The sequence below is a fragment of the Cnephaeus nilssonii genome (genome assembly GCF_951640355.1).
Source record: "Cnephaeus nilssonii genome assembly, chromosome: 14".
Taxonomy (NCBI): Eukaryota; Metazoa; Chordata; class Mammalia; order Chiroptera; family Vespertilionidae; genus Cnephaeus; species Cnephaeus nilssonii.
The window spans coordinates 38,130,541-38,152,779 of NC_137085.1; the positions used below are offsets into that span (position 1 = coordinate 38,130,541).

At 41.7% G+C, this 22,239-nt stretch overlaps 1 protein-coding gene and 1 pseudogene across 7 annotated transcripts in view; one reads left to right on the forward strand and one right to left on the reverse strand.

The window, feature by feature from the left end:
- The window catches only part of VPS13A (vacuolar protein sorting 13 homolog A), a 215,167-nt gene that overhangs the window by 187,028 nt on the left and 5,900 nt on the right, over positions 1–22,239 (reverse strand). The gene's annotated exons all lie outside the window — the stretch shown is intronic.
- LOC307111030 (ferritin heavy chain-like) lies at positions 20,715–22,205 on the forward strand (annotated as a pseudogene). The gene has a single exon. The product of its transcript is annotated as a ferritin heavy chain-like (transcript).

Sequence of the window (22,239 nt, forward strand, 5' to 3'; positions counted from 1 at the left end):
TTAAACATAAGACGGGAAACCATAAAAACACTAGAGGAATCCACAGGCAGCAAAATCTCAGACATATGCCGAAAGAACTTCTTCACTGATACTGCCCCTAGGGCAATGGAAGCTAAAGAGAAAATAAACAAATGGGATTACATCAAAATAAAAAGCTTTTTTACAGCAAAAGAAACCATCAACAAAACAACAAGAAAGTCCACTGTATGGGAGAACATATTTGCAAATGTTATCACTGACAAAGGTTTAATCTCCAACATCTACAGGCACCTTATACAACTTAATAAAAGGAAGATAAATGATCCAATAAAAAAATGGGCAACTAACCTAAATAGAATCTTTTCCAAAGAAGACAGAAGGAAGGCCAAGAGACACATGAAAACATGCTCAAAGTCACTAATTATCCAAGAGATGCAAATCAAAACGACAATGCGGTACCATCTCACACCTGTCAGAATGGCTATCATCAACAAATCAACAAACGACAAGTGTTGGCGAGGTTGCGGAGAAAAAGGAACCCTCGTGCACTGCTGGTGGGAATGCAGACTGGTGCAGCCACTGTGGAGAACAGTATGGAGTTTCCTCAAAAAACTGAAAATGGAACTCCCATTTGACCCAGTAATCCCACTCCTAGGAATATATCCTAAGAAACTAGAAACACCAATCAGAAAGGATATATGCACCCCTATGTTCACAGCAGCACAATTTACAATAGCTAAGATTTGGAAACAGCCTAGGTGCCCGTCAGCAGATGACTGGATCAGAAAACTATAGTACACTACACAATGGAATACTATGCTGCCATAAAAAAGGAATTCTTACCATTTGCAGCAACCTGGATGGAATTGGAGAACATTATGCTAAGTGAAATAAGCCAGTCAATGAAAGAAAAATACCACATGATCTCACTCATTTATGGATAATAAAGAACATTATAAACCGTTGAACAAAAAGATAGATACAGAGACAGTAAAGCATCAAACAGACTGTCAAATTACAGCGGGAAGGTTAGTGAGAGGTGGGGGAGATAAGAGATCAACTGAAGGACTTGTATGCATGCATATAAGCATAACCAATGGACGCAAAACGCTGGGGGGTGAGGGCATATATGGGAGTAGGGGGGCAATGGTAAAATATGTACACATATAATACCTTAATAAAAAAATAAAAATTCTCAAATTTTTTTTTTAAAAAATGCTGAGGAAGTTCATTACCAGTTATCTACTTTACAAGAAATTTTAAAGGGAGTCCAAGTTGAAAAAGTATTAGGTAGCAACTTAAAACAATATGAAAAAATATAAAGTTCTACAGTAAAGGTAAATACATCGACAAGTATTAAAAAAAAAAAGTAGTATAATCTTACTTTATAATTCCACTTTTTGTTCTCTTACAGAAATTAAAAGACAAGGAATAAAGAATATAAGTCTATGTCAATCCTATATAATAAAAGGGTAATATGCAAATTGACCCTAATGGCGAAACGACCAGGAATGACTTGTTGCTATGACACGCAGTGACCACCAGGGGGCAGATGCCCAAGGCAGGAGCTGCCCCCTGGTGGTCGATGCACTCCCACAGGGGGAGCTGTGCTCAGCCAATAAGCCGGGCTGATGGCTCCGAGCACAGCGGCGGTGGCAGGAGCCTATCCTGCCCCCTCGGAAGTGCTAAGGATGTCTGACTGCCAGCTTAGGCCCAATCCCCCTGGGCGCGGGCCTAAGCTGGCAGGTTAACATCCCATAAAGTCCCAGGCTGCCAGATGGATGTCTGACTGCCAACTTAGGCACAATCCCCCAAGGAGCGGGCCTAACCTGGCAGGTGGACATCCCTCGAGGGCTCTTGGGCTGCCAGAGGGATGTCTGACTGCCAGCTTAGGCCCCACCCCCTGGGGAGCGGGCCTAAGCCGGCAGGTGGACATCCCCCTAGGGGTCCCGGACTGCGAGAGGGCACAGGCTGGGCTAAGCGACCCCCCGAGTGCACGAATTTTCGTGCACCAGGCCTCTAATAGGTACATGATATATAATGTGTCATTTGTTACATCAATAACAAAGATGGGGAGGCGAGCTGTAAAGAACTAAAGTTACTGATAAGTTAGTATCAGTTTAAAATATATTGTTATAAGCTTAAAATATATTTTATCCATATGGAACCACAAAGAAAACATTGATAGAATATACACACAAAAATAAGGGAATCAAAACATGTCACTACAAAAAAACTGACAACACAAAGGGAGTTGGGGGGAGGGGAATGACACAAAAAGTTAAAAGACATAAAGAAAACAATGAACAAAATGGCAATAAGCCCTTCCCTATCAGTAATTATTTTAAATGTAAATAAACCCCACAACCAAAAGAAAAAGATAGGCAGAAGTTATTTAGAAAAATAGGATTCCAATATATGCTGTCCACAAGAAATTCACTTTAGCTTTAATGACACACATTGGTTGAAAGTAAACAAATGGAAAAAGATTTCCCATGCAAACAATAACCAAAAGAAGGCAGAGATGTATGTATGTGTACATGTGTGCACGTGTACCGCCATATGGCACTGAGACGACTCCAAATCCTGGTTACCACATGAATATGTGATATCCACTATGTCCTATCCTCAGTAGCCCTGCTCAGCTCCTGAAGACTCATGCCTATGGCTTCTTTTATGAAGTCAATCCATCTCATATGTGGTTTTCCCTCTTCTCCTGTTGCCTTCTATTTTTCTTTCAGAATTATTGTCTTTTCCAAAGAATCCTGCCTTCTCATGATATGAGCAAAACAGAACAGCTTCAGTTTTGCCGTTTTTGCCTCCAGCAATGTTTCAGGCTTAATTTGCTCAAGGACCTACTTGTTCATCTTTCTGGTGGTTCAGGGTATCCATAGAGCTCTCCCCCAACACCGTATTTCAAATGAGTCATCTTTTTCCCCTATCAGCCTTCTTCATTGTCCAGCTTTCTCATCCATACATAGTAATTTAGAATATGAGGGTGAGGATGATCTTAACCTTGGTCTCTAACGATACATCTGTGATCTTTCCTAATTCTTTCATTGCTGCCCTTCCGAATCTTGGCCTTCTCTTGATTTCTTGGGTGCTATCTCCACTTGAATTGATGACTAAACCAAAGTAAGTGAAATCTTCAACAATTTCAATATCTACACAGTCTATGTTAAAGTTGTGTATTTCTTCTGTAATCATGATTTTTGTCTTGAAGTTCAAATGCTGTCCTGCTTTGGCACTTTCTCCTTTCAATTTCATAAATCATTTCAAACCATTGCTGCTTTCAGGCAGTAAGATGCTCACCTGCATATTTTAAGTTATTGATGTTTCTTCCACCAATTTTCACTCCTTCTTACTCTAAGTCTAGGCCAGTTTTTCATATATTTTCTTGCAAAGATTTATAAAGTAGGGAGATAAAATGTACCCTTGTCTGCTAATATAGGAAACCCTTCTGTCTCTCCATATTCTGTCCTGACAGTGGCTTCCTGCCCACAACAAGAGGTTATGCATCAGAACAAGCAAGTGCTGAATCATACCCATTTCTTTCAGAGAAACCACAGCTTTTCATGATCCACACAAAAGCTTTACTATAGTCTGTAAAACCCAGACTAACCTTCATCTGGCAGCACTTGTTCTACATATGGTGGAAGCCTTTGCTGCATCACCTTGAGCATCACTTTATTTGTGTGGGGAAATTAGGGTAATGGTCCTATAGTTACTGTATTCCTAAGCACCTCCTTCCTTAAAAAATTGGGATGTATGTTGACCATTTCCAGTCTGTAGGCCATTATTTTATTTTCCATATTTACTGACATATTCTTGTTAGGGCCTTGACAGATTCCGTCTCTGTAGCTTGAAATAATTCTATTGGTATTCCATCTAACTGGTAATTTAGTTCTTCCCAATACTTTCAGGGAAGTTTTCACTTCACTTTCTAGAATTACAGGTTCTTTCTCATAAGAATCTTCTTCAAAACTATGTCCTACTTTTCTCTTTTCTGTACATATTTTTCAATATACTGTTTCCATCTTCCCTTTAATTTCTCCTGGTCAGAATATGTGCTTCCGTGGTAACTGTTCAGCCTTACTATTCTAAATTTGAATTTTGTTTTATTTTTTTTAATCATCTGGTCACTTGTTTTTCCTTTTTTATTGTTCTCTTCTATCTTCTTACATTGACTATTGAAATAGTTCCCTTTACCTCTACATGATAGTGGTTGAAAAACTATATTCAGGGTTTTGCCACCTTTTTACTTTTGCCTCTTGCCTGTCTTTAACAATTTTTAGTGTTTTTTCCTTCATCCATCTTGATTTTTCCTTCCAGTATTGTTTTTTCTCATCTTCCATAATAATATTTCTAGTTTTAGTCCACACTTCTTCTGGTAGTCAGTCAATCAAGTTTAACCGTCTGTTTTTTATGTGGACTTCAAATCCATCATGAATGTTATTTACATTATATTTTGAAAGTATAATTATCTTCACGCTCTTCTTCAGCTTTATTCTAATGTTTGATATTAACAGTTGGTGGTCAGTGCCTCAATCTGCTTCTGTTCTTGTTTTAGTGGAGAGAATACAGCTTCTCCATCTCCTGCTTCCAATTACAGTCTTTTTTATTTCTGTATTAACCATCTGGTGATGTCCATATATAGTCTTCTGTTCAGCTGTTTGAGCCATGTGTTTGTAATGGACAAGTTGCTGGGTTCACAGAAATCCACAAGCCAATTTCCTGCTTCATTTCTGATCCCTCATTTCCTACTTTTGCATTCCAATCACCTATAATTATCAGCATGTTTGTTTTTTTGAAGTGTGATCAAATTCTTCTTGGATATTGGCATGAGCTTCTGATTTCATCTTCAGCATATAATTAGGAGCACAGACTTGAGTGAGCGTTTATGTTAATAGGTTTCCCTATAAGTCTCATCAATATTACTTGGTCAGACTTTACAGTGTAGCCCCTAAATGCCTGTCCTCTAGTGAAGCCTCAGTAGTGAAGCCACTCCATTTCTTCTGAGTTTGTCATGTCCAGAGTAGAACACTCCGTAGTTGTCTGACTGGAAATGTTGCATTCCAGTCCATTTTAGCTCACTAACTCCAAGCACTGCAATGTTTAGATGTTCCATTTCTTCCTTTATAATTTTCATTTTACCTTGGTTCATACTTGTTACATTCCATGTTCTAATTGAATGTGTTGTAGAGCACTGTACTTTCCTTTTGCCTTTGTGCACATCAACCACTAGACGTCCTTCTGGCTTTGGTCTAGCTATGTTATTAGCAACAATGCTATTCTCAAGTAACCATTTGAGTACTCTCTGACCTGGAACTCTCCACCTTTCAGCACTATCTCATATTTCATTTTGGACTGTCTCATCATAGGGTTTTCAAGGTAAGATAAAATGGAAAAACTAAGAAAATGCAGCAGTGGTTTACCATTGTCTTTTGCTGTGCAGTGTAGGAGTCCAAACCTCTTATGTCTGGGTCCAGGGTGGTGTAATCACCAGACAGACTCACAAAATGTAGATGTCCCTGTGGGTAGCAGAGATAGCTATACTAATATTAAACAAAATGGGCTGCAAGTCAAAGCCACTATGACAGGAAAAGAAGGATAGTCTATGATGACAAAAGGGTCAATTCACTAAAAAGATATAATAATTGTAAACAAATATATATCAGAGCTCAAAAACGTATGATGCAAACATTGACAGAAATTAAAAGAGAAACAGATAGCTCTACAATAATACTAGGAGGGTTCAATATACCTGTACACCTTTAATAATGGATAGAAAAAAACAGAATATTAACAAGGAAATAAGACTAATTGAAATTAATCCTATCTAATAAAGAGGGAATATGCTAATTGACCATCACTCTGTCACAAAGATGGCTGCACCACAGCTGAGGCCAAGTTCTCTTAAGGAGTCCCCAGCAATCAGCAGGGACCTGAGGCTACGCCCTACCCCGCCCCAATGGGGCTTGACAGGGGACCTCAGGCCACGCCCCCCACCCGATAAGGCTTAACAAGGGACCTCAGGCTTCACCCCCCACCCGGCAGGGTTTGACAGGGGACCTCAGGCCGTGACCCCCACCCGGCAGGGCTTGACAAGGGACCTCAGGCCACGCCCCTCACCTGGCAGGGCTTGACAGGGACCTCAGGCCTCAATCCCTGCCACGGTACCAGGCCAGGGGACCTCAGGCCGCACTCCCACCCCAGCACTGGGCCAGGGGACCTGAGGCCGCGCCCCCCTGCCTGGCAGGGCTTGACAGGGGACCTCAGGCCATGCTCCCCACCCAGCAGGGCTTGACAGAGGACCTCAAGGTGCACCCCCAATGCTGGGTCAGGGGAACTCAGGCCGCGCCCCCAGCCCAGTGAGACTTGACGGGGGACCTGAGGCTACGCCCCCCTGCCAGTGGGGCTTGACTGGGGACCTCAGGCCATGGCCCCCACTCGGCAGGGTTTGACAGGGGACCTCAAGGCACGCCCCCTCCGCCCCATCTGGGGGACCTCAGGCCACACTCCCATCCTGGCACCAGGCCAGGGGACCTGAGGCTATGCCCCCTGCCCAACGGGGCTTGACAAGGGTGGGACTGGCCGGGTCTGGATCTAGCCCAATGGGGGTAGGCAGCCAGGTCTGGGTCTCACGCGATTTTGAGGCACATATAGGTAGGCAGGGACTTGACTCTGGGTCCCCCTTTTAATGTGCACGAATTTCGCACACCAGGCCACTAGTATATATATAAAACATTCTACTCGACAACAGCAGAATACACAATTTTCTCAAGTGCACATGGAACTTTCTATAGCATAGGTCACATATTAGATGACAAATCTGAATAAATATTAAAGGATTAAAATCATATAAGGTATCTTTTCTGATAACAATGGAATGATTCTAGAAATTAATAGAAGGAAAACTAAAAATTTCAAAAACTTAACACCTTTTTAAAAACATGTTTTTAATAATTTCAGAGAAGAAGGGAGAGGGAGAGAGAAATAGAAACATCAATGATGAGAGAGAATCATTGATTGGCTGCCTTCTGCATGCCCCACACTGGGGATCAAGCCTGCCACCAGGGCATGTGCCCTGACCAGGAATTGAAATGTGACCTCCTGATTCACAGCTTGATGCCCAACCACTAAACCATGCCAGCAGGGCAACACACTTTTTTTGTTGTTGTTGTTGTTAATCCTAATCTGAGGATATTTTTCCATTGATTTTTAGAGAGAATGGAAGAGGAGAGGGAAAGACAGAGAGAAACATCGATGTGAGAGAAACACATCAATTGGTTGCCTTCTGCATGAGCCTCGACCAGGGCCCAGGCCGAGGAGGAACCTCCAATTGAGGTACATGCCCTTGACTGGAATCGAACCCAGGATCCTTAGGTCCACAAGCCGATGCTCTATACACTGAGCCAAATCAGCTAAGGCCAAGCAACACACTTTTAAACAAGCAATGAGTCAAAGAAGAAATCACAAGAAAAATGTAAAAGCAAGAAAAATTAAAATGAAAACACAACATACCAAAATTTGTAGGATACAGCAAAAGCTGCCCTGGGAAAGAAATTTATAGCTATGTTTATGTTAAAAAAAAGAATACATAACCCAAATCAACAACCTAAATCTGCACCTTAAAGAAATAGAAAAGTATTAAACCCAAAGCTACCAGAGACCAAAATAATAAAGAATATAATAGAGATAAACAAAATAGCAATAAGAAAACCAATAGAAAAATTGATGAAATCAAAAGTGGGTCTTCAAATAAAGCAACAAAATTGACAAATCTTTAGTTAGGCTAAGAAGAAAGGAAAGAAGAGTCAAATAACTAAGATAAAAAAAATGGGACAATACTACCAATTCTACAGATATAAAAAAAGATTATAAGAGAGCAGTATTAACCCTTTGCACTCGCTTGCTTTTTTCTTGTTTCCTTTATTCTAATGCTAACCGTGTCAAGTCACACTCGACATCCGAGTGCAAAAGGTTAAGTACCATATTTTCCGGCGTATAAGACGACTTTTTAACACAGGAAAATCTTCTATATGCCCAGTCATCTTATACGCCGGAAAATACGGTACTATTATGTCAATAAATTGGATAACCTAGATGAAATGGATACAACCCTGGAAACACAACTTTAATACTAATAAATCTTAAAAATATTGATAGAGAGCTATAATTAGTAAGAAGATTTTTACCAGTAATCAAGAACCTCACAACAACAACAAAAAGCCCAAGAACAGATGGATTCACTATGAATTCTACCAAACATCCTATATAATAAAAGCCTAATATGCAAATTGTTCAACCGGGAGTTCAACCGCTTGCTATGATGAGCGCTGACCACCAAGGGGTGGCACGGAACATGGTGGGCATCGGTGGAGGCGCTGCTGGCCCTGACCAGAGTGGGACCAGGGTGAGATGGTGAGCAGGTGGCACCAGGCCAAGGTGGGTGAAAGTGGGAGCCTGGTTGCCCTGCTGACTGATTGCCCTGCAGATGGCGACCAGTGGCAGTGGCAGGGGGAGGAGGGGGGCAGGGCCGCTGTCTGTCTCCCAGACACTGAGGGAGCCGGGCAGGCGTGAGGAGGGCCCAACCCCATTGATCACCCCGCAGGTGAGGGGGTGGTGCCAGGCCACGGCGGGGGGCCAGGCAGGGCCGCAAGGCTTCGAGGCTGGGGGCACGAGCTGGGGCTGCAAGCTTGGAGGCGTGAGTGGGGCCCGATCCCCACAGGCCACCCTGAGGGACCCCGCCAGTGCATTAATAGGTGCACCAAGCCTCTAGTGTAAAAACAAAACAAAACAAAACACCAATCTTCTGCAAACTTCCAAAAAAACTGAAGTGAAAGAAATACTTCCCAACTCAATCTATGAGGGCAGCATTAATTTAATACCAAAGCCACATAACATATCCAAAAATTAACTCAAAATGGATCAAAGATTTAAATGTCAGGCCTTCAAATTATAAAACTCTTAGAAGAAAGCATAGGTAAAAAGTTCCATGACACTGGATTTGGCAATGATTTCTTTAATATGACACCAAAAGCACAAGAAATAATACCAAAAAAATAGATGATTTGGATTTCAACTTTTGTGCATCATAGGAAATTATTAACAGCACAAAGGTAACACATGGAATGGGAGAAATATTTACAAATCATATATCCAGAATATATAAAGAACTCCTACAACTCAACAACAATGAAAAGCAATTAAAGAATGGCCAAAGGTCTTAAATAGACATTTGTTCAAAGAAGAGATACAAATGGCCAATAAACACAGGAAAAGATGTTCAACATCACTAATCATTAGGGAAATGTGAACCTCACACTCATTAGGATGGCTTATCAACAAAACAGAAAATAAACATTTCCGAACATGTGAAGAAATTAGAACCCTTGTGCACTGTTGGTAAGAATATAGTAAAATGGCGCAACCTCTATGGAAAGTAGTATGAAGTTTCTCAAAAATAAAAATAAAATTACCAGCAATCCCACTGGGAGGTATATACCCAAAATATTTGAAAACAGGGACTTAAAAAGATATTTGCATACTTAAGTCTATAGCAGCATTATTCACAATAGCCAAAAGATGGAAGCAACCCATGTATCCATTGACAGATGGACTGAGAAACAAAATGTGGTATATACATACGATGGAATATTATTCAGCCTTAAAAATAACTGAAACTCTGACTCAGGCAACAACATAAATGAACCTTGAAGAGGTTAAGTGAAATAAACCAGACACAAAAGGACAAATATTGTATGGTAACACTTATATGAAGTACCTATCCCAGTCAAATACAGAGAGACAGAAAATATCATGGTAGTAATAGGGGTGAAGGAAAATATGAAGTTACTGCTTAACTAGAGGCCCAATGCACAAAATTCATGCATGGGAAGGGTCCCTAGGCCTGGCCGGCAATCAGGGCCGATCTGTGGGGCAACCGGTGGGGCGATCGGCGGGGAGTCCCCGCTGGCACCCGCCTTGGCAGGCCTGGCGCCGCCCACTCGCCGGCCCCGCCCCGCACCGCCACTGCCGGTCGCTTCCCTCTGCAGGGTGACTAGTGGGGTGATTGTCCCCACTGGCACCCGCCTTGGCTAGCCTGGGGCCTGCGGGCTTGCAGCAGCTCCTGCATTGAGCATCTGCCCCCTGGCAGTCACTGCACGTCATAGTGACCGGTCATTCCGCCATTTGGTCAATTTGCTTATTAGGCTTTTATTATATAGGATGGGTGTAATATTTCAGTGTTGTGAAATAAAGAGTTCTAAAGATAGATGGTGGTGATGGTTATAGAATAATGTGAATATACTCAATGCCAGTGAACTATACTAGTAGACTTAAAAATGGTTAAGATGACAAATTTTATGTTGTATCTTAGCACATTTTTTGAAAGGGGGAGAGGGTAAAAAGAAATACTTTCTAGGCACAAAAACTAATGGAATTTTTGCTAGTAGACCTCCCTTACAAGAAGTGTTAAAAGTTTTCAGATTTAAAAAAAAAAACTGACATAGGTCAGAAACTCTGATCCATAAGAACATGAGAAAAGAAATAAAGAAAAGTAAAGTTAAGCCTTTTGTTTCCTTATTCTGAATAATTTAATGAAAAATTGTTCAAAACAATAACAGCATCAGTGAACTGAGTATAACTTATGAATAAGTGAAATAAATGACAGCAACATTATAATGGGCAGAAGGAATAGATTGGGTTGCTCTATCATAAGGTACCTCCAATTATTTGTGAAGTAGTATAGTGTTATTAAAAGTGGAATTAGATTAAATGTATAATGCAATTCTAGGCCAACCATTCAAAAAATTTAAATAAGTATAATTGATATGCTAAGAGAATAAAAAAATTAACTCATACAAAATGCTCAATTAAAACCAGAGAAGGCAGGAAAAAAAAAGAGGAAGATTTTAAAAGCAAAGACATGCAACAAATAGAAGAGCTACAAATATGATAGCTATAAATCCATTAATCTAACTATAATCACTTTAGAGAAAATAATGATCTTAACATAATAATTAAGAAACAGAGATTTGACAGAGTGGATAAGAAAACATAACTCAACTATAGCCCTGGCCAGGTAGCTCTGTTGGTTAGAGCGTATTCCCCATTATTCAAGATTGTGTGTGGGTTCAATCCCTGGTCAGGGCACATACAAGAATTAACCAATGAATTCATAAATAAGTGGTTCAGTAGTTCAATGTTTCTCTCCTCCTTCCTCTCTCTCTAAAATCAATAAATAAAATTTTTAAAAGATTTTAAACACCAACTATAAGGTATCTACAAGAAATCACTCTAAATATAAACACTAAATTAAAAATAAAGGGAGGGATCTAATTGAAACTTACAGAGTATTTCATCCAAACAGCAGCAGAATACATATTCTTCTCAAGCTCACATGGAGTATTCACCAAGATAGACCACACTCTGGGCCATAAAACATACCTTAACAAATTTAAATGAATAGTCATACAAAGTTTGCTTTCAGACCACAACAGAATTGAATTCGAAATTGGTAACAGAAAAAAGATGAAAAATCCTAAAATATGTGAATATTATTAAATAAACATTAGTTTTAAATAACACATAGATCAGAGAAGACATTTAAAAAAAAAAGGCTGGTACAATACTTGTAAATAAATAAATGTGATACATCACATAAATAAATTGAAAGACAAAAACCATATCATCATATAAATAGACACAGAAAAAGCATTCAATAAAATTCAACACCCATTTTTGATAAAAACTCTCAGGAAAGTGGGAATAGAAGAATCATACCTCAACATAATAAAGGCCATATATGACAAACCTACAGCCAGCATTATTCGCAATGGGCAAAAACTAAAAGCATTCCCCCTAAGAACAGGAACAAGACGGGGAAGTCCGCTTTCACAACTTATTCAAAATAATACTGGAAATCTTAGCCACAGCTATCAGACAAGACGAAAACCTAAATAAGGCATCAAACTTGGAAAAGAGGCAGTAAAACTGTCATTATTCGCTGATGACATGATATCATGATATTGTACATTAAAAAAAAAACAAAAAAAAACAAAGACTCCACCAAACTACTAGATTTAATAAATGAATTTGGCAACGTAGCAGGATACAAAATTAACACCTAGATATCTATGGCATTTTTATACACCAATAATGAATTCCCACAAAGAGATACTAAAAAAATATTTAAAATCCCATTTACCACTGCAACAAAAAAATTAAGATAACTTAGGAATAAATCTAACCAAGGAGGTAAAAGACCTGTACTCAGAAAACTACAGGACACTGAAAAAAAAGAGATAGAGGAAGATATAAACAAGAGGAAGAATATATGACCTTCATGGATTGGTAGAATTAACATCACTTAAATGTCCATACTACCCAAAGCAATCTATAGATTTAATGGACTCTCTATTAAAATACCAATGGCATATTTCACAGATCTAAAACAAATACTCCAAAAATTATATGGGACTAAAAAAGACCCCGAATAGCCACAGCAATCTAGAGAAAGAAGAACAAAGTTGGAGGATTCACAATACCAGATATCAAGTTATACTACAAAGCCACTCTACTCAAAACAGCCTGGTACTTGCACAAGAACAGGCATATAGACCAATGGAACAGAGAACCCAGAAATTGACCCAAACCATTATGCTCAATTAATAGTTGATAAAGGAGGCAAAGGCATACACTGGAGTCAAGATAGTCTCTTCAATTAATGGTATTGATAAAATTGAACAGGTACATGCAAAAAATGAAACTAGACTACCAACTTACACAATACACAAGAATAAACTCAAAATAGATAAAAGACGTAACTGTAAATCATGAAACCATAAAAATCCTTGCAGAAAAGATAGCAAAATATCAGACATCTCACATAGCAAAATTTTCACTGATACAACACCTAGAGCAAGAGAAACAAAAAATAAACAAATGGGACTATCCTATCTAATAAAGAGGTAATATGCTAACTGACCCTCACGCTGTCACAAAGATGGCGGCACCCACAGCCAATAAGAAGGAAGTATGCTAATTGACTGCCCTACCCTCAAAGATGGCGGCACCCACAGCCAATAAGGAGGAAATGTGCTAATTGACTGCCACGCCCTCAAAGATGGCAGCACCCACAGCCACAAGATGGCAGCACCCAGTCCCCTCAGCCCGGCTGGGGCGGCAGGCGCACGGCAAGGCTGGGCCCGCCACTCCGCGTGCCTGTCTCTGGAGTCCCCCAGTCCCCTCAGCCCCCACCCTAGCCGCCCAGGGCCGGCCTGAGGCGCAGGCAAGCCTTGGATGGTGGCTGCCCAGCCACCCAGGGCCGCCCGAGGCTCAGGTAACCAGGGCTGGCTGAGGCTTGCACTGCTGGCAGTGGCAGCAGCAGAGGTGTGATGCAGCGTCACCTTCCCCTGATCGCTGGGTCGCCTCCCGCCTCTGAGGACTCCTGGACTATGAGAGGGGGCAGGCCGGGCTGAGGGAACTCCCCGCTCTGGTGCATGAATTTTCATGCACCGGGCCTCTAGTATCAAAATAAAAAGCTTCTGCACAGCAAAAGAAACCAGCATCAAAATTAAAAGGGAATCCATTGTATAGGAGAAAATATTTGCCAATGATAAGTTTGGATAAGGGATTATTTTCTGAAATATATAAAATACTCATACAACTCAATAAAAGGGAGACAAATCCTATAATAATAAAGAGATAATATGCAAATTGACCCTCGTGCCCTCACACAAGATGGCCGACCCATGTGGTCAAAGATGGCCACCACAAGATGGCAGGCAGGGGAGGGCAGCTGGGGGCAACCAGGCCTGCAGGGGAGGGCAGTTGGGGGAGACCAGGCCTGAAGGGGAGGCAGTTGGGGGAGACCAGGCCTGAAGGGGAGGCAGTTGGGAGCAACCAGGCCTGCAGAGGAGGGAAGTTGGGGGGGACCAGGCCTGCAGAGAAGGCAGGTGGGGGGGAACAGGCCTGCAGGGGAGGGCAGTTGGGGGAGACCAAGCCTGCAGGAGAGGGCAGTTAGGGGCAACCAGCCCTGCAGGGAGGGCAGTTGGGGGTGAACAGGCCCATAGGGGAGAGCAGTTAGGGGTGACCAGCCTGTAGGGGAGAGCAGTTAGGGGCAACCAGGCCAGCAGGGGAGGGCAGTTGAGGGTTACCAGGCCTGCAGTGGAGGGCAGTTGTGGGGGACCAGGCCAGGAGGGGAGGGTAGTTGGGGGTGACCGGGCCGGCAGGGGAGGGAAGTTGGGGGCGACTGGACCGGCAGGGCAGGGCAGTTGGGGGTTACCAGGCCAGCAGGGGAGGGCAGTTGGGAGCAATTGGACCGGCAGGGGAGGGCAGTTGGGGGTTACCAGGCCTGCAGGGGAGGGCAGTTGGGGGGGGGGGGTCCAGACCAGCAGGGAAGGGCAGTTGGGGGTGACCGGGCTAGCAGGGAAGGGAAGTTGGGGGCAACTGGGCCGGCAGGGTAGGGCAGTTGGGGTTACCGGGCCAGCAGGGGAGGCCAGTTGGGGGCAATCGGGCCAGCAGGGGAGGGCATCTGGGGGCAATCGGGTGAGCAGGAGAGCAGTTAGGTGTCAATTAGGCTGGCAGGGAGGTGAGCGGTTGGGTGCCAGCAGTCCTGGATTGTGAGAAGGATGTTCCAGATTGGAGAGGGTACAGGCTGCGCTGAGGGACACCCTCCCGCCCAGTGCACGAATTTCGTGCAACAGGACTCTAGTAATCCAATAAAAAAAATGGACAGAGGACCTAAATAGACAACTTCTCCAAAAAGGATATACAAATGGCCAAGAGACATGAAAAAATGTTCAAAATCACTGATCATCAGAGAGATGCAAACTAAAATGACAGAGGTACCACCATCTCACACCCGTCAGAATGGCTATCATCAATAAATCAACAAGCAACAAGTGCTGGCGAGGATGTGGAGAAAAAGGAACCCTAGTATACTGCTGGTGGGAATGTAGACTGGTACAGCCACTGTGGAAAACAGTGTGGAGTTTCCTCAAAAAAATTAAAAATGGAACTGCTGCCCTCCCTGGAGAAGAAACCTGGGTTCCCCAAGATATGTGATCAGTGCTGGGGCCCCGCCAGCAGGCGAGGGGATCCCAAGGCAGGTGCTGGGCATGGAGGCCATGGGGGCATAGGCGACCAAGGAGACAGAACTGAACCTCCCATCACCCTGCTTGGCCCCGGAGGATGGCTGGTTAGCCAGAGACGGGTAAGATTCCTCAGGGAAGGAACAACCTAAGATAGGCACAGTCACAGAGGGGCCATCAGGAGAGAACCTGGGGGTCAACAGAGGTGGGGCACAGACCCTCACCCCCCAACTTTGCAGGGGCCTGAACACTCACCCCTTCTGAAGGAAGTCTCCTGCCCCCAGGGTTGCTTAACGTCCCATGCCCAGCTCAAATCGGGACCCGGGTAACAGACAGAGACTTGGCCGACAGCAGTTGCCCACTCACTCCAACAAGAATTGTTTGAGTTGTCTTGTACCCATGGTGTGGGGAAGTGGGTTTATGATATCTAAATCCAGCCTACCACCAGGAATGCTCAGGACCTACTCAAGAAGGCAAATAATCCTTTCCACTAGTATTTACAGGGTAAAATAAGATTGTTGTTAGAGTAATAAATTTGACAGTAAAATAGTAGTCAAGTTTTCAGGCAAATTTAAATTGGCTAGTTGAAACAAGCAAATATTCTAGAAAAATTAATTGTACTGGACAAAAAGGTGTTCCTAAAGTGTTATTTAAAATTGTTTTGGTAGTTCATCTCATGATAAAATTGTGCACCATGTAATGAACCTAAAACAGTAATATTATAGTGCAAAAAATTAAAATTTAAAAGTCATCCCGCACGCCCCCGGGTCCAGGTGAGGCCGCGCACCCCTGGGTCCAGGGGAGGCTGCGCGCCCCTGGATCCGGGTGAAGCCACGCACCCCCAGGACCGGGTGAGGCCACGACCCTGGGTCCGGGCGAGACCAAACCAGAGGGAGTCGGACCTGCATTACCACCATTTGTCCACCATCCAGAACTGAAAAGTCAGTGCTGACATGTACACATAAGGAACTGGTGGACATTGAAATTGGGTCTCAAAAGAACTGTTGGTTCAGAAAGAAACTCACTACAGACTGATTCATTTGCCTGTCAGCATAACTATTATTGCTCGTCTCACATTCGGTTCTTATAAGTATATTTCTAGTAACACATGATCTCACTCATCTAGGGGAAATGATGAACAACATAGACTGATGAACAAGAACAGACCCAGAAACAAGGAGGCATCGATCGGACTGTCGGGCCTCAGAGGGAGGGTAGGGGAGGGTGGGGGTAGGGGGGAGAGATCAACCAAAGGACTTGTGTGCATGCATACGAGCCTAACCAATGGTTAAGGACAACAGGGGGGTGGGGGCATCCGTGGGGAGGGGTGTGGGATGGGAATGGGGGGATGAGAACAAATATGTGGCACCTTAATCAATAAAGAAATTTAAAAAAAAATAAAAGCCATCAAGACTACATTATAAAATTTTCAAAAGCCTCCTAATACTTAAATAAAAAAAGGGGGGATAGTAGAAGAATATCATGTAAGGAAAAATATCCTGTAAGTAAATTACATCTAGAAAATTAATACTTTAGAAAATTAATTCTAAGGCTAAAAGCAAGACACCCATGAAAAACACACAAGGTGTCAAAACAAGCCAGAGGAAAATCATTTGGGAAAAAAATGAAATAGGATCCCAAGTCAAATTTATAGAAAAGATTCCTTTATTAACTTTTGGTCGAGAATATGTTTGTATATTTTCAGAAAACAACTCCGAGATCATGTGGATTCCAGCAACAGAGAGGAATCGACAGGACTACTCCAGCCATGAAGACAGAAGAGAAGCAGTCCAGAGATGGAAGACGCTGACGTCGCCTTGCCATACTAGCAGTCAGCAGCTGTGCGTCACTGCAGGTTGCCCAGGACCAAACCAGAGAGAGTCGGACCTGCATTACCACCATTTGTCCACCATCCAGAACTGAAATGTCATTGCTGACATGTACACATAAGGAACTGGTGGACATTGAAATTGGGTCTCAAAAGAACTGTTGGCCCAGAAAGAAACTCACTACAGACTGATTCATTTGCCTCTCAGCATAACCATTATTGCTTGTCTCATTTTCGGTTCATGTAAGTGTATTTCTAATAGCACATGATCTCACTCATCTAGGGGAAATAATGAACAACATAGACTGATGAACAAGAACAGACCCAGAAACAAGGAGGCATGGATCAGACTGTCGGGCCTCAGAGGGAGGGTAGGGGAAGGTGGGGTTAAAGGGGAGAGATCAACCAAAGGACTTGTGTGCATGCATATGAGCCTAACCAGTGGTTAAGGACAACAGGGGAGTGGGGGCATGCGTGGGGAGGGGTGTGGGATGGAAATGGGGGGATGAGGACAAATATGTGATACCTTAATCAATAAAGAAATTAATTTTAAAAAAATAAAAAATAAAAAAAATTTTAAAATGGAACTGCTATTTGACCCAGTGACCCCACTTCTAAGAATATATCCTAAGAAACCCAAAACATCAATCAGAAAGAATATATGCACACATATGTTCAAAGCAGCGTTATTTACAATAGCTAAGATTTGGAAACAGCCCAAGTGCCCATCAGTAGATGAAATGGGTAAAAAACAAACTGTGGTACATTTCCAAAATGGAATATTATGCTGCTGTAAAAAAAGGATCTCTTACCTTTTGAGACAGCATGAAGGGGCCTGGAGAATATTATGCTAATGAAACTAGTCAGTTAGAGAAAGACAAGTATCACACGATTTCACTTATATGTGAAAACTTATGAACAAAATAAATTGACAAACACAATAGATTCAGTGACATGGAAGCATTCAACAGACTGAGGTTCCTGAGGAAGGGGGGCGAGGGAGGGAAGAGATCTACTAAAGAATTTATATGCATATATGCATAACCCATGGACACAGACAATAGTGGGGTGAAGGCCTGGGAAGGGAATGGGAGTAGAGAGGAGAGGGGTCAATGAAGAAAAAAAGGAGGGGATCTGTAATACTTCCAACAATAAAGATAAATTTAAAAAAAAATCTTGGGCATTGAAGTCAGATTAATCTGCTCAAATTCCAGCTTTGCTACTTACTATCTGTGTAATTTGGTTGCTTAACGTTTCTGAGCCTCCTTTTTTGTGTCTTTAAATTGAGGTAAAATATATCAATTGGGGAGGAAAAGACTATTATAAAAATAACACAAAAAGATTAATATTTCAAAAACAGACTATGCAAATTAGTTAAAAACAAATCTGAGCTTCTAATGTTACATAAATGTCAGGCATAATAACAAAAAAATTGCAAATTTGTCCACGTATTTTAATTTTAGAAAAAACAAGAGAAAGAGGGAGAAGGAATCCCCCTTTATCCTAGGTTTCGCTTTCCTGAATTTCATTTAACTGGGGTCCCAGTTACCAGTGTTCAACCACGATCTGAAAATAATCAGTGGAAAATTCCAGAAATAAGCAATTCATAAGTTATAAATTGTGCACTGTCCTGAGTAGCATCATGAGATCTCATACCATCTTGCTCCAACTCTCTTGGTACCATCCCTTTTCTCAGTGTATCCATGCTGTGTATGCTTCTGGCCCATTATTGTCTCTTGGTAGCCAGCTAGGTTATCAAATTGACTGTCAGGATTGCAGTATTTTACTTAATATCAGCCCCAAAGTGCAAGAGTAGTGACACTTGTTTTGCCAAAAAGAAGCAGTGAAGATCTTCCTTTAAGTGAAAAGGTATGCATGTACAGGAAAAAAACAAAACACAGAGTATATATAAGATCGGTACAATCTGTGGTTTCTGGCACCCACTGGGGATCTTGGAATATATACCTTGTGGACACAGGGAAACTACTGTAATAAGAGGAGGCTATAAAGTATAGGTACTCCATGTTACAAATGATAATTCTATCACACAAGCCACCCTTACTACTGCTTCTGCCTCTGAATTTCTAATACTTTTCCCTAAAGTACTTTTAAAAGGCACCTAGTAGTGCCTATGTTATTTGTTAAACAAAACGAAAGGAAGAAAATATTTTGCTGTCCTATACACAGAAGTGAGTTATATATAATCTCTGCAAAGTATTCAAAAATCTGCATTTATAAGAAGCACCTATGACTGATTTTGTTGCAGCCTAGCTCTTGAAAGAAATGTGAAATGCTAAAATTGTTTTTGGAAAGTTGGACGATGAATCTCAGATGAGTCTATGAAGCACTGCCACCTCCCTAAAAAGTTGATATAAGAAGAGTGGAGATTTGTAAATAGTAGTATAGAAAAAGTACTTTATCAACATCAAAATTGCCTAAAGTTGAGATAGAGCTCAATTTCTCTTTCCCTCCCCCAAAAACTACTTAGATGACTCCAGCATTTAATATACTTACTCTATAGGATCCAGTAGAGTAGCACTGTTCAGCTACATTGTAATTAAATAGGTTTTTGGAAACTCTTCACTCATATGTAACAACGTTTTTAAGGAAAAAATGGATTCTAATTTCCAAAGAAAAATCTCAGAAACAAATTTTCAAAATACTACCTACCCATTATTAAGTTTGGAATCATCCATATAACTCCTGAGTACTAATTTGTACTATTATTATACTAACAGTGAAATTAGCTGAATTACTACATAGAATTCTACCAAAGCATATATTTATAACTAATAGGTCTTTCTGACATTAGATCCTAAAATATTAAGTCCATAACATTAACATTTTTCCTATGCAGCATCTAGTTCCTATTATCGAAATTTTCAAAGAATGTTCTTTAAAATCCTCTAAGTTTATAAAATATTACTTTATAAATTTTCAATTTCTTTTTAATTTCCAGCTTTTATTTAAAGCTTCTATACAGAAAACACTGACATGTTATTTTAAAATCTTAAAAATACCCAAGTTAGAGGAATCACACTACCTGATTTCAAGACTACTACTAAGCTAGTTATCAAGACAAGTGTGGTATTGGTAAAAAGACAGACATACCAATCACTGAAACAATTACAATCCAAAAATAAACCCACACAATATAAAGTCTACTGATACTTACAAAAGTACAAAGATATTGAATAGACAAAGGATATTCTTTTCAGTAAAAGATACTAGAACAATTGGATATTTGCATCCACATGCAAACAAATGAATCTCTACCTTCAATCTATACCATATCTTATACAAAAATAGATCAGAATTCTAAATGTAAAATATAAAATTATAAAGTTCTAAAAGAAAATGTAGGAGAAAATCTTTGTGACTTCAGGTTAGGCAAAGATCTCATAGATACAACATCAAAAGAATGACTCAAAAATTTTTAATGAACTAGACTTGATCAAAATTTAACACTTTTGCTTTGCAAAAACAAACCTGTAAAAAGAGTCGGAGAACTTATTTTCAAATCACATATCTGGAAAAGAGCTTGTATTCATAATATCTAAAGAACTCTCAATACCAGACAATAAGAAAACAAACACTTTGGACAGTCTGCAGAGTGGCCATGGTTTCCTGCTTCAACAGTGCTTAGACAGAACCCAGGGCTCGACCATCCCAGCCTGCTGCCCAGATCCAGCCTCTGCCACCTCCTCTCAGTGCCCTTGGACATCCCAAGGTGCCCACCACCACTCCAGCGCTGCACAGCCACCTCTCCTTAACTGCCGGAAGCTAAATCCAGCAGGTCATAAAGGCAAGAAGTTCAGCAAAAGGTTGGTGGACCTTGAGCCTTCAGCAAGGGCTGAAAAATACATATTATTACCTATTGGAAATGGCTAAGGCCATTTCCCAAAACCTGAAAAGTATGCATAAATGATTGCTTGCTGCCAGACAGCTGAGGGCATTTCAATCTACATGTTATTGCCTGCTGCGGCCTAACACTTGAACAGCTGTAGGCAATTCCTCCAATCTGACAATGGATTCTGTATACTAAACCTTGCCTTTGATATGTATGTCTACCTTTCTTTAGGACAATTTGTGTTAATAAAAAGCAAGGGGTCCAGAGAGACAGGAGAACTTGGTTCCTACAGCCAAGCTCCTCTGGCTCCCCAAAATGCCTTCCAAATTTATGTTTCATCTCTGTACTCTTTAATAATTTACACGCAGCCCTTCTCCAGATTCCTAAACCCTTCTAGATACTGGACAAGACCTCTGGCATTACTTAGCTGCCTACCATGACAATGACCAAGTCCACCTCCCAGGTGAGCCAGAACTACCACCAGAACTCGGAGGCCGCCATCAACCGCCGGATCAACCTGTACCTCTACGCTTCCTATGTCTACCTGTCCATGTTTTGCTACTTTGACCAGGATGATGTGGCTTTGAAGAATTTTGCCAAATATTTTCTTCACCAATCTCATGAGAGGGAACATGCTGAGAAACTGATGAAGCTGCAGAAAGAAAGTGAATCAGTCACTACTGTACTTGCACCAACTGGCCACTGACAAAAATGACCCTCATTTGTGTGACTTCATTGAGACTCACTACAGAATGAGCAGGTGAAATCCATCAAAGAATTGGGTGACCACATAACCAACTTACACAGGGAGGCCTCTAAATCTGACGTGGCAGAATATCTCTTTGACAAGCACACCTTGGGAAAGTGATGAGAGCTAAGCCTTAGGCTGACTTCCCATAGCCAAGGAGGTGACTTCCCTGGTAATCAAAGCAATATGTGCATGTTGGAGTTGCCTTTACCTTTTCCATAACTGATACCACAACATCCACTCATGTCTTTCATTTATATCATTCCTTCAAATAAAGTAATTTGGTACCCTTCCCCAAAAAAAGAAAACAAACACTTTGGAAAAGAGTTTGGCAGTTCCTTAAAAAGTAATATGACTACAATTCCACTTCTAGGTATATACCCAAGAGAATTTAAAACATATGCCCACAAAATACTTATATATGAACTATAGGACTGGTGCACGAAATTCACCAGTGTTGGGAGGGGGAGGTCCCTCAGCCCAGCCTGCACCCTCTCGCAATCTGGGACCACTCGGGGGGATAGCTGACTGCCCCTGCGCGATCGGGCCTAAACTGGCAGCCGGACATCCCTCTCTCAATCTGGTACAGCTGGCTCCTAACTGCTCACCTGCCTGCCTGCCTAATCACCCCTAACCACTCTGCCTGCCTGATCACCCCTAACCACTCACCTGCCTGCCTGATCACCCCTAACTGCTCGCCTGCCTGCCTGATCACCCCTAACCACTTGCCTGCCTG